The sequence below is a fragment of the Thalassophryne amazonica genome, chromosome 8, assembly GCF_902500255.1.
Source record: "Thalassophryne amazonica chromosome 8, fThaAma1.1, whole genome shotgun sequence".
In the NCBI taxonomy this organism is placed as follows: domain Eukaryota; kingdom Metazoa; phylum Chordata; class Actinopteri; order Batrachoidiformes; family Batrachoididae; genus Thalassophryne; species Thalassophryne amazonica.
In genome coordinates this window covers 88,343,654-88,360,903 of record NC_047110.1, presented here as the reverse complement: position 1 = coordinate 88,360,903, position 17,250 = coordinate 88,343,654, and the positions used below count along the sequence as shown (strand labels likewise).

The 17,250-nt window shown below is 40.5% G+C and overlaps 1 protein-coding gene across 3 annotated transcripts in view; it reads left to right on the top strand.

Moving 5' to 3' along the window:
* The window catches only part of abcc8 (ATP-binding cassette, sub-family C (CFTR/MRP), member 8), a 159,905-nt gene that overhangs the window by 13,150 nt on the left and 129,505 nt on the right, over nt 1-17,250 (top strand). For all 3 annotated transcript variants that reach the window (XM_034176906.1, XM_034176905.1, XM_034176907.1), the window contains exons 2-3: nt 5,289-5,448; nt 16,902-17,043. The gene's annotated coding sequence lies outside the window, so the exon portion shown is untranslated. The remainder of the gene's footprint in view (nt 1-5,288; nt 5,449-16,901; nt 17,044-17,250) is intronic.

Here is a 17,250-nt window from a genome sequence, read left to right as displayed (position 1 = left end):
ACCACTTAGTCTAATCAAGGGTCATGGAGGGGTCATATTATGTCCAATTTTTCTGTCTACCTCTTCCTCATCTCATCTCATCTCATCTTCAACCACTTATCCGGCATTGAGTCATGGGGGCAATAGCTCCAACAGGGGCCCCAACCTTTCCTTTCTTCAGCCACGTTAAATACCTCTGACTGGGGGATCCCGAGGCATTCCGAGGCCAGTGTGGAGATATAATCTGTCCACCTAGTCCTGGGTCTTCCCCAAGGTCTTCTCCCAGACGGACATTCTTGGAACACCTCCTTAGGGAGGCGCCCAGGAAGCATCCTTACTCAATAGCCAAACCCCCTCAGGTGGCTCCTTTCAGTGTGAAGGCGCAGTGGCACTACTCCGAGCTCCTCAAGGATGACCGAGCTTCTCACCTTATCTCTAAGGGAGACACCAGCCACCCCCCAGAAGAAACCCATTTCGATCTACCTCTTCCTGGAAAATATTATTGGGGTTTCAGGCTAAACATTGTCAGTTTACCCCAGTTTTTTATGCTTGTGCATCTAGAAGTTGCTCTACGATTAGCAGAATTTCATCTTTAAAACAGCTGCTGTATGTCATTGCACAGCCACCACACGATGGAAGAGCCTTGGGTCCTGTATGGCAACCAGCCAGATAGACAACTGGCCCATCCCCACCTCTCAAAGGTAGCCAACCATCTGCCATAACCAGTTTTAAATTTGGCATCACGTTGGCCTTCAGGTGCATCTGCTGGATCTTGCTGAGAGAAACACACCACGTGACCAAAATGTCACAGCTGACGTTCCCTCACAATGCAATACTTTTCATCTGAGTCTCTGTTAGCAACCATTCTTCTGACACAAAGTCATTCAAGCGGCACCTAATGATCCTCAGAAGAGATTTAATACCAAAGGCGTTACCTTTGGTTACAGCATCTGAGTCTGACAACCATCACTCTAAGAAATGAAACACAGGGGTTTTAAATGTGTAATTAATACTATTATTTTAAATATACTTGTAATTGTTAATTTTAGGGATTTAAGTAATAATGTTTCATTTGATTTAATTAATTTCAACTACAATATTGTTTTGCACTTAATTGACAATGTTATGTGTAAAAAGTTACCTTAACTTTACCAATTAAATTCAACATTTTATTTCTTAGAATGCAGGAAGAGCGTTACAGCACGGTTATGGTCTTACTGCAGGGTTACTACTGAGTGTTATTTGTTAGAGACCTCAATAATTATTTTATTTTGTGTCATTACACCACCACAACCACACATCGGATGGATCCATACTTCCACATTGTTTATACCAAATTCTGACACTTCCAGCTGAATGTTGCAGCAGAAATTGAAATTCATCAGACAAGGAAATGTTTACCCAGTCTTTCATTGTCCAGTTTTGCTGAGCTTGTTGTTCTTCGCTGTACTTCTGCTGTTGTAATCCAGCTGCTTCAAGTGGTGTCAAGTATGCTTTACTGTGTGTTCACAGATGCTCCCCTGGGTAGTTTGGTTGTAATGAGTGTTTTGTTGTGCTTTACTTCTATCAGCTTGACCCAGTCTCAGCATTCTTCAAGGCATTTTTGCCCACAAAACCACAGCTCACTAGATATTTCTTTCTTTTTTCTTTTTAATCATTCTGCAGATGATTTTGTGTGGAAATCTGAGTGGATCAGCACTTTGTGGAGAAACTCAAACCTGCCTCTCTCACACCATCAACCGCAACATGTTCAAAGTAGAGGGGTAGATATGTGTAAAATATCACAATGATTGTGCTTTTCATGGTAAAAGCACCCAATTTTGCAGATACATTTTTTGATACAGTGCATCCGTAAGATGTTCACAGCGCTTAACATTTTCCACATTTTGTTATGTTACAGCCTTATTCCATAATGGACTAAATTCATTTTTTCCCCCTCAAAATTCTACTTACAGCACTCGATAATGACAAGATGAAAAAAACTTTTTTTTTATTTTTGCAACTTTATTAAAAATAAACTTTTACCATTGTCATTATGGGGTATTGTGTGTAGTAATTTTGAGGGAAAAAAATTAATTTTATCAATTTTGGAATAAGGCTGTAACATAACAAAATGTGGAAAAAGTGAAGCGCTATGAATACTTTCCGAATGCACTGTACATAATAATAATAATAGACATCGTGCCAAGTTCAATTTTTGTACTACATAATTAATGTAATTGTGGTTGGAATGCATTCAGTGTGTAAGAAAACATAGAAAATTATACTTCATTTGTGTCTGTATGACATATAGCAAGTTATGAGTGGGGAAAATAAGTATTTGACCCCCTGTCGATTTTGCAGGTTTTCCCACCTACAAAGAATGGAGAGGTCTGTAATTTTATCGTAGGTACACTTCAACTGTGAGAGACAGAATCTAGAAAAAACAAATCCAGAAAATTACATTGTATGGTTTTAAATAATTAATTTGCATTTTATTGCATAAAATAAGTATTTGACCCCCTACCAACCAGAAAGAATTCTGTCTCTCACAGACCTGTTAATTTTTCTTTAAGAAGCCCTCTTATTCTGCACTCTTTACCTGTATTAATTGCACCTGTTTGAACTTGTTACCTGTATAAAAGACACCTGTTCACACACTCAATCAATCACACTCCAACCTGTCCACCATAGCCAAGACCAAAGAGCTGTCTAAGGACACCAGGGACAAAACTGTAGACCTGCACAAGGCTGAGATGGACTACAGGACAACAGGCAAGCAGCTTGGTGAGAAGACAACTATTATGATTATTTATTAGAAAGTGGAAGAAACACAAGATGATTGTCAATCTCCCTCAGTCTGGGATTCCATGGAAGATCTCACTTTGTGGGGTAAGGATGATTCTGAGAAATATCAGAACTACACAGGAGGACCTGGTCAATGACCTAAAGAGAGCTGGGACCACAGTCACAAAGATTACATTAGTAACACATGATGCTGTCATGGTTTAAAATCCTGCAGGGCAGCAAGGCCCCCCTGCTCAAGCCAGCACATGTCCAGGCCCGTTTGAAGTTCATCAGTGACCATCTGGATGATCCAGAGGAGGCATGGAAGAAGGTCATGTGGTCAGATGAGACCAGAATAGAGCTTTTGGAATCAACTCCACTTACCATGTTTAGAGGATGAGAACAGCCCCAAGAAAACCATCCCAACCGTGACGCATGGGGGTGGAAACATCATACTCTGGGGGTGCTCTTCTGCAAAGTGGACAGGACGACTGCACCGTATTGAAGGGAGGATGGATGGGTCATGTATTGCGGGATTTTGGCAAACAACCTCCTTCCCTCAGTAAGAGCATTGAAGATGGGTCATGGCTGGGTCCAGCATGACAATGACCCCAAACACACAGCCAGGGCAACTAAGGAGGGGCTCCATAAGAAGCATTTCAAGGTCCTGGAGTGGCCTGGCCAGTCTCCAGACCAGAATTCAACAGAAAATCTTTGGAGGGAGCAGAAACTCCAAACCTGAAAGATTTGGAGAAGATCTGTATGGAGGAGTGGACCAAAATCCTTGTTCCAGTGTGTGAAAACTTGGTCAAGAACTACAGGAAACGTCTGATCTCTGTAATGGCATACAAATGTTTCTGTACCAATTGTTAAACTCTGTTTTTCTAGGGGGTCAAATACTTATTTTATGCAATAAAATGGAAATTAATTATTTAGAAATCATACAATGTGATTTTCTGTATTTTTTTTTTTTTAGATTCTGTCTCTCACAGTTGAAGTGTACCTACGATAAAAATTACAGATCTTTCCATTATTTGTAAGTGGGAAAACCTGCAAAACTGACAAGGGGTCAAATACTTATTTTCCTCACTGTATATAATTGAAAAACCTCATATGTTATGCCAAGTGTTATCACTGTCATACAGACACACATGAAATGACATTTTCGGTTTTCTTAAATGCTGAATCTATTCTAACCACAATTACACTGATGTTCTTTTAAAGGGAGAAAAAAAAATCAACTTTGTATAATATGAAACTTTTTTAAATTTATATATCAAACAAAGTCCGTGCAAACGTTTGGGCTTTTACCATAAACCCACCATTGTTTACATATTTGCTCCACTGAAGCCACTTTCTTCCTCATTCTAATGCTTGATTTGAAATTCTGCAGATCCTCTTTGGTCATTGAATTTCTGCCACGTGATTGATTGGATAATTAGACATTTGTTGAACAGGTGTAACCGATGAGTGCATATTGTCTTGCTGAAAAGATACTGTCCATCATACAAATAATTACATGATATATAAATCATTTAAACAACAAGAAAAGGGCAAGTGCCTGTTTCTGCTGATATGTGGATTATTTCTCGTGCTGACACGTGGGTATTGCTGTCATTTCCTTACACAAGCACAATACTTGCATTGCAACAAATAAATATTTTATCTTGCTACTTTTTCTATTTTTGCATCTCCTACTCATTCAGTCACCCTGTGCACATCTGTTCATTCAAATATTAATATGAAATAAAATGATAAATTAATAGACTATTGCACTTCCTGAAATTAAATGGCATTGGCATTAAATGAAAATGTTTGTGCATGCTTGACACACATTATTATTATTATATTTGTGCATTGAGCATCCCTGCTCTTTTTCTCCCCTCCTCCCATCATCGTTCATTCCCACCTCTCCCCCACCCTCACCCTCCTACCTTTAGCGGTTTGTTGCTCAGCCATGCTGCTTGTTGGCATATTCCTCCTACTCCCTTCTGCCAAGGTCAACTTTGAGCTCTCGTTTTGCACAGACAGTAATAGCAGGTGCACTAGAGAATGCAGCCATCACCATGAAAAAGTGTGTGTCTGTGTGAGTGTGTGTAAAATGTGAGCATGTGCAGATGCATTCCAGTGGAGTCGTGCACAACATGCATAAGTGAGGTTTCAGTTTTTCAGGATGTCTGCAGACTGCAGGGAGACGACATGCAGACGTATCTAGCCGGCGTGGTAGTGAAATCCGTTTAGACACTCGAAGAGGAGAGCGAGTCGTTCCACTGGACTGTGATTACCTCTCACCCCTTCCCCCTCCTTCTATCCCTGTATCCTTTCCCTTTGTCTCCTTTTGTCTCCTTGCTGGATCCAGTTAGGGAGTTGGATTGGAGAAAAAACAAGAATTTGGACATCACTTTGGGGAAAAAGCAGGCTCTCGTTGCTGTCAGCGTGCCGTTTGAAATGATACTCTGATGACTCCTTTTTGATCTCTCCTCTCTCTCTCTCTCTCTTTGATTCCTTCCCTCCTGTGCTTCCTTCGGGCCGGTTCCCCACAGAGTCCCACTTCCGCCATGTCTTTGGCGTTTGCGGGAACGAGAATAACTCGGTGGCCTACAACGTGGACAAAGGAGTTCTTAACAATGGCTGTTTTCTGATGCACTCAATCTGGTGCCGCATGTTTTCCTGCTCTTCATCACTTTCCCATCCTCTTCATTGGTAAGTGCCACTGCGAGGTGAGATCCCATCTCTCTCTCGCTCTCACGCATACACACACACACACACGCACACACATTACAGTGCATGCACAAACTATGTGTCAGTACAAACCTGCAGAAAGATGTTTCTGTCCTGCACCAACTTCAGACTTTCACCTTATTAATTTGTGTAAATTGATTATTGCCTGACACTCTCCAAAGCATCTGCTCGGTATGAATTGTAATCTTATCTAATATGTTTTTCTTTGAGGGTAAACTTGATTTCAGAGCTTGCTCACTGCGTGTCTGGTTCTGCACTGACCCACGTGTTACACCCTTTAGAAATATGAGGTCCCACTATGGTAGGACACTGGATAACATTGTTTTTTCCTTCAAACATTTTGTTTTGTCAAACAGTTATGACCTTTTGATGGCAAACGTAGGAACACAGAAGCTGTTCAGCTTCGTCTCGTTTGTGATTGCTGCCGTTGGTGGCTGCTGTCCAGTCTGGCGTCATTATCAGTGTGTAACACAGCAGCTCATCCATGCTGCAATTTCAACTCTTCTAAAAGCGTGTGCACGTGTGCATTTTGGATAACATTGTGTGTGTGTGTTCCTCTTACCCACTCTGTCTAATGAAAGTCAAAAAATAATTATTTGCTTGTGTTTTTTCTACTGCAGTTGTCATTCCTGCCTTTATTGTACTTTGTGTCTTTTTTTCTGTTGCCTTTAAAAACTCTATGAGGATTTAATTGTCTTATCTTTATTTGTGTTCAGTTAATGATTATTTCTGTTTTTCACTTAAGCTTTTTTAAATGAGGAGGGCAGAAATAAATGAGTGTACTGATGGTGCACTGAAAAAAATGCTACTTTGGATCAACTTAAAAAAAATTGATGTAATTTGTTACAGCTAATTTTTTTTAGTTTCTCACCATGTATATTTATGATTTTGTAAAGTGATTCCAGCAGATTTAAACTGGAAACCACAATTTTCCATTAGACCAGTGTAAATAAGTACTTTGAATGAAGTGCACTGTTTCACTTTTTTCAGTGTGAACTTGTTTCTTTCAGCCTCTTTCATCCTGACTTTTAGCATTTTTTCCAAATTGTTTCACACCACAGGTGTGTGAAACCTCTATTTTCTCATTGAGACAAAGTATTTGAAGCCAGAACCTTGATTGTGCAACATGTTGCTGTTTTGTTGGTCTTGTACCAAATGAGGATTTCCTGCCAATAACTGAATCATTCATTAATTTGTGCTTCCAGCTCTGTTTCTTGTGAATTAAAGGTCTGTGAACTTTGTGTTTTGCGCTGTGAAATACTGCAGTATGACTCAGGTTTAACATTTTTTTTCACATTATATAGAACACAATTTAATTTAATAGTTTAACAATGCACTTTACCTCTCTGGAAATTCAAAGCATCTTCCTGCATAAATTAATCAAACCTTATGTTGTGGACATGCTAAACCTGCTTTGACTGAAATCAGTTTTATTTTAATGTTGATTTTTAAGTAAATGCATTTGTATTTACATTGTGCCTGTTCAAGCACCTGCAAAGGAGAAATATTTTACAACTTTTCAGGAAAATAATATGGGTTACTGGATATTTTTAAAATGGATATTCATATTTGTAGACAAAAATAGCTTGAATAGACCAATGGGATGTATGTATATTAAAAAATATACATACGGCCTCATTTATAAACAGTGTGTATGTACAGCGCAGTGGATTAGTGGTTAGCACTGTTGGCTCATAGCAAGGACATCCTGGGATCATTTCCCACCTGGTCCCTTCTGTGTGGAGTTTGCATGTTCTCCCCATGTTTGCGTGGGTTTTTTCCGGGTGCTCCGGCTTCCGCCCACTCTCAAAGACATGCAGGTTGGGTGAATTGGGATCTTTAAATTGGTGTGTGAGTGAGTTTGCAGTCTACAGTGCATATGAATAGTATTCACGGTGCTGCACTTTTTCAACTTTTTATGTTACAGCCTTATTGCAGTATAGATTAAATTAATTTTTTCCTCAAAATTCTACACACAGTACCCCATAATGACAATGTAAATTGTAAATTGAAAATGTAGATTTTCTCAAATTTATTAAAAATAAAACAAAACTAAGAAATCACATGTACATAAATATTCACAACCTTTGCCAGAAAGTGCAAAATTGAGCTCAGGTGCATCCTGTTTCCACTGATCATCCTTGAGATGTTTCTGCAGTTTAATTGGAGTCCAGCTGGGGTAAATTCAGTTGATTGGACATGATTTGGAAAGGCACACACCTGTCTACATATAAGCAGTGGTGGGCACAGTTCTGCTAATCCCCTATCCACTAATTAGCAACGCGAACTTGGAAAACCATCAGCGGACCAATTAGGTTCTGCTCAATTTAGTTCTACTAACGTTTTTTGCTGGCATAGTGAGGAAAGCCAAATGGTCAAAAACATTTGTAAACCCTAAAATCATACATGTTAGTTCCTGTCTGTTACATGTTTTGCACCAGTCAGGCAGCTGTGAGGAGCTGAGCTCAACCCCACCCCAGCAGAAGGGGCCTGGCTGTAAATGATGTCTTTTTTTAGACATCATTTACACTCAACATACAGTGCCCCAGACGTGTAGCAGAAGGCATCAAAAGCAAAGTAGTTTTGACGTATGGTTTGATTTATAAACCAAACTAAATCTGGATAGTTTTCTGTCAAAATGCATAGAATACTGGATGGGATTGTGAATAGAGCCCAACTATCACACTGTCGCTATTCGTTGCACTGAGTCACACTTAACAAAAGAATTTTCAGTTTTGCAAATGCCTTTTTTACAAATGAAAAAAAATTACATGTTTACAAACATATTATTTGTAAAAACCAACACACACATTACAGTAACTTGTGTGTTGGTTTTTACAAATAAATAACTAAACCAACCAGTGATAAGAGGAGGCTCATTTTTCCATAATGCCTTCTAGCATGTGTGTGTTAATGCTCAAACCTTCAGAATTAGCGCATTACTTTAAAACTAAAAGATATGTGATATTTTTCACTTTGTAAAAATGACAGAGTTGACGTTAATGTCGATAAACTGTCCAGAATTAGTTTGGTTTATAAATCAAACCATAAGTCAAAACTGCTTTGTTTTTCCTCTGCCACATGTTTGTGCTGTCCCATGTTGAAAGTAAATGACACTTCCTTATAGCAGTGGGCAGGGTGCACAAAGACAGAAGCTCTTTCTGTGACAGAAGCTCGTTGTTTGTGTTGTTTGTGATCGCATTTAATTCTTCTCAGAAGCATTGGCAGTGCTTAAACTCACTGTCAGTAGCTGACAGTCTACTGGAGTCAATACTAAAAGTTAGCAGTTAGGAGTTAGTTGTAGCTTCCACTAAATTTTTTAGCAGTTTATCACTTTAGAGTTATAAAAGTTAACTTTTCAGTTAACAGAGTAGCGGTTATTGAAGCTAAATTTTTGGTTAGCTGTGCCCAACACTGCATATAAGGTCCCACAGTTGTCTCGAAGCACAAATCTCAGGAAAGTCACAGAAACATTTCTGCTGCTTTGAAGGTCTCAATGAGCAGAGTGGCCTCCATCATCCATAAATGGAATAAGTCCAGATCCATCAGGACTCTTCCTGGAGCTGGCCACACGTCTAAACTGAGTTATCAGGGGAGAAAGGCCTTAGTCAGGGAGGTGACAAAAACCTGATAATCACTCTGTCAGAGCTCCAGCATTCCTCTGTGGAGAGAGGAGAACCTTCCAGTAGGACAACCATTTCTGCACAGCCCAGAACTGAATCCGATCGAACATCTCTGGAGAGATCTGAAAATGGCTGTGCACCGACGCTTCCCATCCAACCTGATGGAGCTTAAGAGGTACTACAAAGAGGTACTGCTTGAGAGGTACTGCACAGCTGCCCAAAGATAGGTGCACCAAGCTTGTGGCATCATATTTAAGAACTTGAGGCTGTAATTGCTGCCAAAGGTGCATCAACAAAGTACTGAGCAAAGAGTGTGAATACTTATGTACATGTGATTCCTTAAATTTTTTTTTTTTTTTTAATGGGTTGTCCATTTTGGCTGCTCCCGTTTTTTGTTCGGGGTCGCCACAGCGGATACAACCAGATCCGCATTGATATTTAGCACAGGTTTTATTCCGGATGCCCTTCCTGACGCAACTCCAGTGTTACCTGGAGTAACACACACAGCCGCTGGTATTCCAAAGAGGTCTCCCATCCAAGTACTAACCAGGTCCTGCACTGCTTAGCTTCTGAGATCTTGCAAAAACCTCAATAAACTTTTTTCATGTTGTCACTATGGGGTGTTGTGAGTAGAATTTTGAGAGAAAAAAAATTAATTCCCTCCATTTGGAATAAGGCTGTAACATAAGAAAATGTGGAAAGAGAAGCGCTGTGAATACTTTCCGGATGCACGGTATGAGTACACCTTTTCCTACATACCCTGTTAAAGGGGATAGAGAATCAAAATCATCTTTTTCATGTTTTTGGTGTTAGTTCAGAGTCTCCCCACTGTGGGGAAAACACACGAAGTGCCAGCAAGTTTCAGAACCTCTGTTTCAAGTATTTCTCCTTTTTTGAATTGCCACCAGAAAATAGGCCAATTCGTGTTTGAGGGAAACATTGCGTCACATTTTCACCAATAGCCCCCCCCCCCCACACACACACACCCACCCCCTTTCACACACGCCCCTTCGAAATTAATTATTCATAAGGTTGTGCCCACCCATTCCTACAACTGAAAGAGGAGCAATGTCGAGCTACAGGTGTGCCCCAGGCTGTCATAGCGGACTACGATCTTTCCATATTCTTCCCACGGAAAGCAGTGTACACGATCACTGGCTTTTATTCATTTTTAACTGCATCCCCAGGACATACAACCGCCGACTATTTCTTTGCTCTGCACATTTCACGGAGGACTGATTCACCAACCTTGCTCAATTTCGAGCTGGCTTCAGTCGGCATTTAATACTCAGTAGAGGGTCAGTTCCGACTTTGCGACAAAATCAACCCCAGCAATCAGTACAGCCTGTAAGTATCACATTTTCTTTTGTTTTAAATTTGTGTTGCGCTATATTCCTGTTGTAAGAATTGCACGTTAGAATGGCACGATAGCTCTGGTTTGTTCCTCTAAAGCAGTGATTCTCAACCGGGGTGCCGCGGGTGATCGATCGTCAGGGGTGCCGTGGGCAATTATCAGATATCACCATTATCGGGTGTATGTGCTGTAATAGTGTGGCAGATGATGTAATGCTCTTTTATTCCAGTAGATGGCAGCAAAGCGCTGTACTATAGTATGATAGACATATTGTGTGTCTCCATGGTTACGGGTTGCTGACTACAGCGTGAATCTCAGCTGCTCACAGAGCATGGCTCCTCTGGGGAAGGAGAAACCGCGTTGGCTGTGGAGGTGTGCGGGGAAGGCAGCCTGACCTCCGTTGATGTCACCGTGGTCAGAATTCTCACTCACAACTGGGTTCGCTGAAGGCAGCCTCTGCGCTCCGTGAATATTAGAGTGGCAGATTATTGTGAATAAAAGTGTCGACACATCTAAAAAAACACTTGAGATTAGGGCTGTCACAATTATTACAATATTTGTCAATCGCGATTATTTTTCATATTCGCGATTACCGTGAATTATTTATTTTATCTACAAAACTTAAAATGACTCAGAATCTGACGTCATTGTGCTGCAGCCTCGCTCTCGTCTTAAGGCGGGACAATAACATGGAGGCTGAAGAGCGATCTGTCCTGCCGTTTGGATAAGACGGCCGATTAAAACAGTGGCCATCTTCTTCAAAAGTCGTCTAAATGCGGAGCTGTCGGTGTGTGTGTGTGTGTCTGTCTGTGTGTGTGTGTGTGCGCGCACGGAGTCAACAGGCTGCAGACTGCGAGGGAGGGGTGCGTGAGGGAGATTCCTGAATGCAGGCGCGACACGTTACAGTCTGAGAACCATCAGTGCGCAGCGAGCGCAGAGCAGAGAGAGGATTTTAACTCGAGTGAACATGTTAAAAAAAAAAAACCCAAAACGAGAAGCTGCTTTTACTTCTCTCTGAACTTTCTCTAAAGGTGTGATTCTGCCGTTACCATCCTGTTCACACCATGAGATGAAATAAACGGTCAAATATCTTTAAAAACATATTTAAAAAATGAGAATATATGAATGAACTGAGCCACAAAAAAAAAACCCCTGACATGGAGAAGCTCTGGTGATGTTCAGATGCACAGATCACAAAAAGCAGGTGAGAACTCTGAACTTTAACAGCTGTTACTTTCCAAAGGTATTTATTTGTTCAATATGGGCTTAATGCAGTGTTTAAGCACAAAACGTGACTGATGAGGAGAAACAATTTCAGAAATGCAACAGAAACAACCACAATTCAGAAAAAGTTGGGACTGTATGTAAAATGAAGATAAAAATAAAATGTTGCACTATTCCCAGTTTCTCCACTCACAGAAGCCAAACGTTCTTCCAGAGTTGTGTAATTATACTACAATAGTAGAATATAAAGAAGGGGAAAAAAAGAGAAAAAAATAGACAATATATTTGTCAATCGCAATTATTTGTCTGACAATTAATCGTCTCCAGAAATTCTTAATCGTGACAGCCCTACTTGATATCAGAGCGCAAAATGCTTGAGGATTTTCAAAATGCTGTGTTTTCTGTATCGATGTTCTATTGCGATAATTGGGTTTTGCGCAAAACCAGAGGTAATAGAATTATAATATTATTTTGGTTGGTGGTGTGCCGCAGGATTTTGTAAATATAAATAGGGTGCCACGGCTCAAAAAAGGTTGAAAAACACTGCTCTAAAGGGAATGAGCTAACCCCTTAGCAGCTAGCTATTTGCATTATTATGCTGGCAGCAAGTAAGCCTGCAAAGGGCAGCTTGCTTATTTCAATGCATAACCTTTGGAAGTCACAGTAACCGAAGTAAAACAAAACAAATGAAGTTTCGCGGATTTTTTTAGTCCAATTTTTTTTTTTTTTTTACGTCCTCATCAAGCAGCCGGTCGCGCCGCCGCGAAGGGAGAGCATGCGCATTGTGTTCTGCGTGTGTCTGTTTATTAGAACCTTCTCGCCCAGAAGAAAAAAGAGCACCAACAACTAGTGAGAGCAAGGGCAGCCAATCAAACAACGGCAACCGATCAGCGCCAACACCTACGTGCATGTTTCATAATGAGGTTGCCAAATAAGCTCCGAAACGACGTCATTAAGGGCAAACGACGCATTCTAAACCCAGCATAGTAACATAGCTGTTTCAGAGAGCCTTTTAGGAAGGTTCTGAGCCATTACAGACCCAACCAATTTTTTGGGGGCTACATATCACATCACAGAACAAGGATTAATGCCCCATTCAACCTATCTCTATCACCCTTAAAAACGCAGTTTGCAGCCCAACTCCTTTGTGTACTCTTGAATTGTTAGATGTCAGAAGTGAACGAGAATTGGTCCTGATTAATACTGGACTGGAATGCTGCTTGGTAAGACCATGAGCTGTGCATGTTTCTCCTTTCACAACTGGAGTTGCATCAGGAAGGGCATCCTGCATAAAACTTGTACCAAATCCCAATGCAAACCTGTTCTGGATCTGCTGTGGTGACCCTGAGCATCCAGAGGCAGCTGAAAACACAAACCACAGTTTGTTTATTTAGTGTTTCCAATTAATGTAACTCAGTCAAAGGAACAAGATGACTTCACTGAGTTGTTTTTTTATATATATATATATACAGTGCATGATGTTGACTTAATAAAGGAATATTGATGAGAATGTGTGCACCTCACACATGCTTCGGATTCTGTGTAGGTATGTTTTTCAGAGCAAATCATGTTTGTTACAGTGAAGCGGAAATGAAACATACTCAGTTAAAAAAATGATTTGTAGACACAGCTTGATGTAAAGTATGAACTGTAAACCTTGATACTTACATTAAGAAAGTGTAACTTAATGTTGTCAAACCAGCAAAATGACTTAACGGAGTCAAGGAAAACCACAAAATGCTTTTTTAACAGTGAATGGTGAGATGTCATTTAACATAAAATGCAGCAGCTAATGTTGCAAAGCTTGTATTTCTTAGTCATTATTATTTCTGTTTACCCACTCACTCTTGATATTGATATGCACAATTTGCTATTCATAAACTGTATGAGTGTGTACAGTAGTCTTGATTTCTTTTGTTAACTGTGAGTGCAATAAATATTCATTGCCGTATGTTGCACAGGAGTTGAGCACTGCTGTTACTTTCTCCCATTCATAGCTTTTCTTTTGTTAATCATTCCAGAACTGAGATGCCCAAATGAAACACATCTCCCTTTCTCCACTTCTTCAATGACAGTCTCAGTTTTACATTTGGTGAAATTCTGCTTCTTCATCCCTTTTTGTGGGGTTTGTGTTAACAGACCCACCAGACACAGAGACTGTGAATGTTTATTTCAGGGAGTGTCTACATCCATTCATGGACAAAGATGGTAGTGGACAGCACTCTCATGCACATGTGTACAATGTTGTGATAATTGGGGTTTATAAAGGAGCATCATGTATCGCACAGTTTTATAACTGGTGAGAAGAATGCAGTTTATGTCTTTGCCTCGATTCTATGCAGTCTTACTGTATAGTTGTGAGACTTTGGTGCTAACCAGTGACTGAAGGTGGTGATGAGATGTCTTTGGTACTAGGACTGTAGGTCTATTCAGAGGATCTTTGGGTACCACTGGAAAGACTTTGTGTCTGACAGTCAGTTACTTAATGAGATTCAGATGAGGATGATCACTTGCATTGTGAGGGCATGACATTTTAGGCATCTGACACATTTCTCTTAGCGTGATCCAACAAATAGCTACTTCAGTACTGAGGACCCCAACAGCTGCACATGACCAAAGGGGTGCCCACGTTTCACATTGCGTCTTTTGAGTTGTGAAGATGGACCGGTTGTCTGCCTGGGTGCTTACCATCCAGGACTTTGGACTGGCTGACTGACTGACTACTTGCCTCACACCATCCACGAGCTGAGCCTCGATCAAAAGGACTCGGGCCCCTGGGCTGCGCGTGACAGTTTTTCTTTCATTCTGACTTACTGTATTAACACAATGGACCTAAATTCACACAAAAACATAAAATTCAAATAGAAAAAAAGTTTTTTTTTTTTTTTAACTGTGATAACCACAAATATGTTTAACAAACCATTTTTATAACTTAGAATACAAATATAAATTGTAAATTTCAAAACATAGGTGCAAATGTAGCAAACAACAAAGTTATATACAACTATTTACATTAAAATGCAGGAAATGCTTCACGTGCTTTTGTACAACTATTTACAAAACATTAAGATGTCACACAAATTATTTGTGCCACTCAGAAAAAAAAATTCCTGTCACAGGCCTGGCACTTTGTCATTCCTCCTGTTGTCCACCTGGAGGCAGTGTTGTCACCTCATTTTGTCTTTGGCGGGGTTTTTTTCTGCAGCAACAGCCCCATGTGGGGTTGATGGTTTTGATTGGTTTACGTAATGCGTTTTTCCACCAATGATAAAAGGGAAGTCATTTTTTTCCCCCTCTGACCAGAGAAGAGAAAAGAGGAAGATGTTCACGTGCATGCTGCACAAAGAACCACCACAACCAAATACATGGGAAGTTGATCATTTTTGATTGGTTAAGGTTTTGAATTTTCCACCAAATGATAAATGGAAAGTCATGTTTTTTCGCCTTGTATTTGATCCGGCCAGAGAGGAGTAAAGAGGGAAAGAACTCTCGTTCACACGCGTGCTCGACAAAGCGCCTCATGAAGCGCTGCTCCACAGATTACTATAATATTCAAGAAAACCCTGGCAAAAATGATTCAAGTTTTAATGGGCCTATCAACAAAATTTTAAAACTGGTATATAGTTTGAAGTCCACACTTTCAATGTGCATTCAAATGGAATCTCAGAGTGTGGGCGATTTGATGGGATAACCGCTTAATTTGGTCATATGAGTTTGATGCATCTCTGCGTCAAACGACTACAGAGGGTTAAGGAGTCTGGGCTACCAATATATACACCTGGATTTGATTCGTGGTCATGCTACCTGTCTGTGTCTGTGAACAACACACTTCATACATTTTAAACCCATTCACGCTACAGAATCTGGAGATAATCTCCTCCACTAATGTGCCTGAGAGGCTATATAGGGCCGCATATCGGCACAAGATTTGGAAAATACACAAAAATATGACAAACTATGGAGAAAAGCTTTAACTTCTCTGAAGTACAGTGTCACATTAAAGCACAAACACACACGTACGCATGAGTGAAAACAATACCCTACTTCACTGCTTTGGTGTTGTACAGGCTAAAAATAAATAAATTTGTCCTTCATTCTCTGACAAGGTAGAGTCGTCATCTGAATGGGTGCAAAAACAATCGAGGTTAATGGTCAGTTGGTTCAGAAGTTAAAGCAGAGGCAAATACATTTTGATCTTGACCATCAACCTTGACCTTCAATCCCAGTCAAGGTTGGGTCATGCTGAAAATTAAAGTCAAAGGTCAGTTAGTTAAAAGGATAGAGCATTGATAAATGGTCAAAAAAAAAAAAAAAATCCAGCTTGTTAAGTGTTTCCAGGGTAAAAGAAGTGGTTAGCAGGTTATTTGTAGAACCTTCACTCATTATGAGGCCATGTACCAGGTGGATATTAATTAAGGGCTTTCCAGTGTGTATGATTCATACTGGAACTGGTTCTGATATAATTTTATTACTTTTTTTTATTTTGCAATTTGTAGTGAGCTGCAGATTTTGTTTTGCAAAGTTTTGTTATTTGTGTGTTGACTATTTTTTTTTTCCTTCAGTATTAATTCTCTTTAAAATGTGAAGCACTTTGTGTCTGGACTTCGAAGTGCTTTATACATAAATTTTGATTTGATTTGACTTGACTCCTGAAAGTACAGTTTTACTTCTTTTTTTGGAATTCATTTACCAAGTTTGAATGCCAGACTGCCTGTTCTGCCTCACGTCTTCATATAAGCATTTGTGTCTGGCTGAAGATTGGTTCTGGCATAACACCAGGTCTGGGCAGCTAAACACACAACGGCTCCGTTTTGAGAGTGTTTCTAGACTAACAGAGAGTTATTTTGGCAGGTCAGCATCTTGTACCGCCAAGCTAACAACCGAGAGTGTGTCCAGTGTGCGTGAGGAGTCTGTGCGTGAGGAGTCTGTGCGTGAGGAGTCCGTGCGAGCGACTCGTGTCCAATGACAGATGGGGTTCATTAACATAATTTCACCACCAAAATGCATAGGAGTGTTTAAAATGGCACGTTACAGAAAAGCTGTTTCTCACACTGAGGCTGATGTTTTTATGGGGTCTCAGGGTCACCAGCTGTCCAGGCTGTCAGTCAGCTAATGGACTGTTTCTGACTTTGTCTGCACAGTGACCCATGGTTCTGTTAACATTTTTGTCTTGTGTGTGTGTGTGTGTGTGTGTGTGTGTGTGTGCGCGTCAGGCTGGGGAAGCCAGAGTTCAAAGGTCCACATTCACCACAGCACCTGGCTGCACTTTCCTGGTCACAACCTGCGCTGGCTCCTCACCTTCGTCCTGCTCTTCATCCTCGTCTGTGAGGTTGCAGAGGGTATCGTCTCTGATGGGTGTGTTTCTCTCTCTCTCTCTCTCACACTCACACACACACACACACACACACACACACACACACACACACACACACACACACACACACTGGAAATCCTTATATCATAATAATGTGTTTTAGTTTGTGAGCCACCTGATCAGGTGGTCCCTCAGTGCACCCTTCCTTCCTTCCTTTTTACCTTCCATCTTCCTTGGGTCAAACTGTT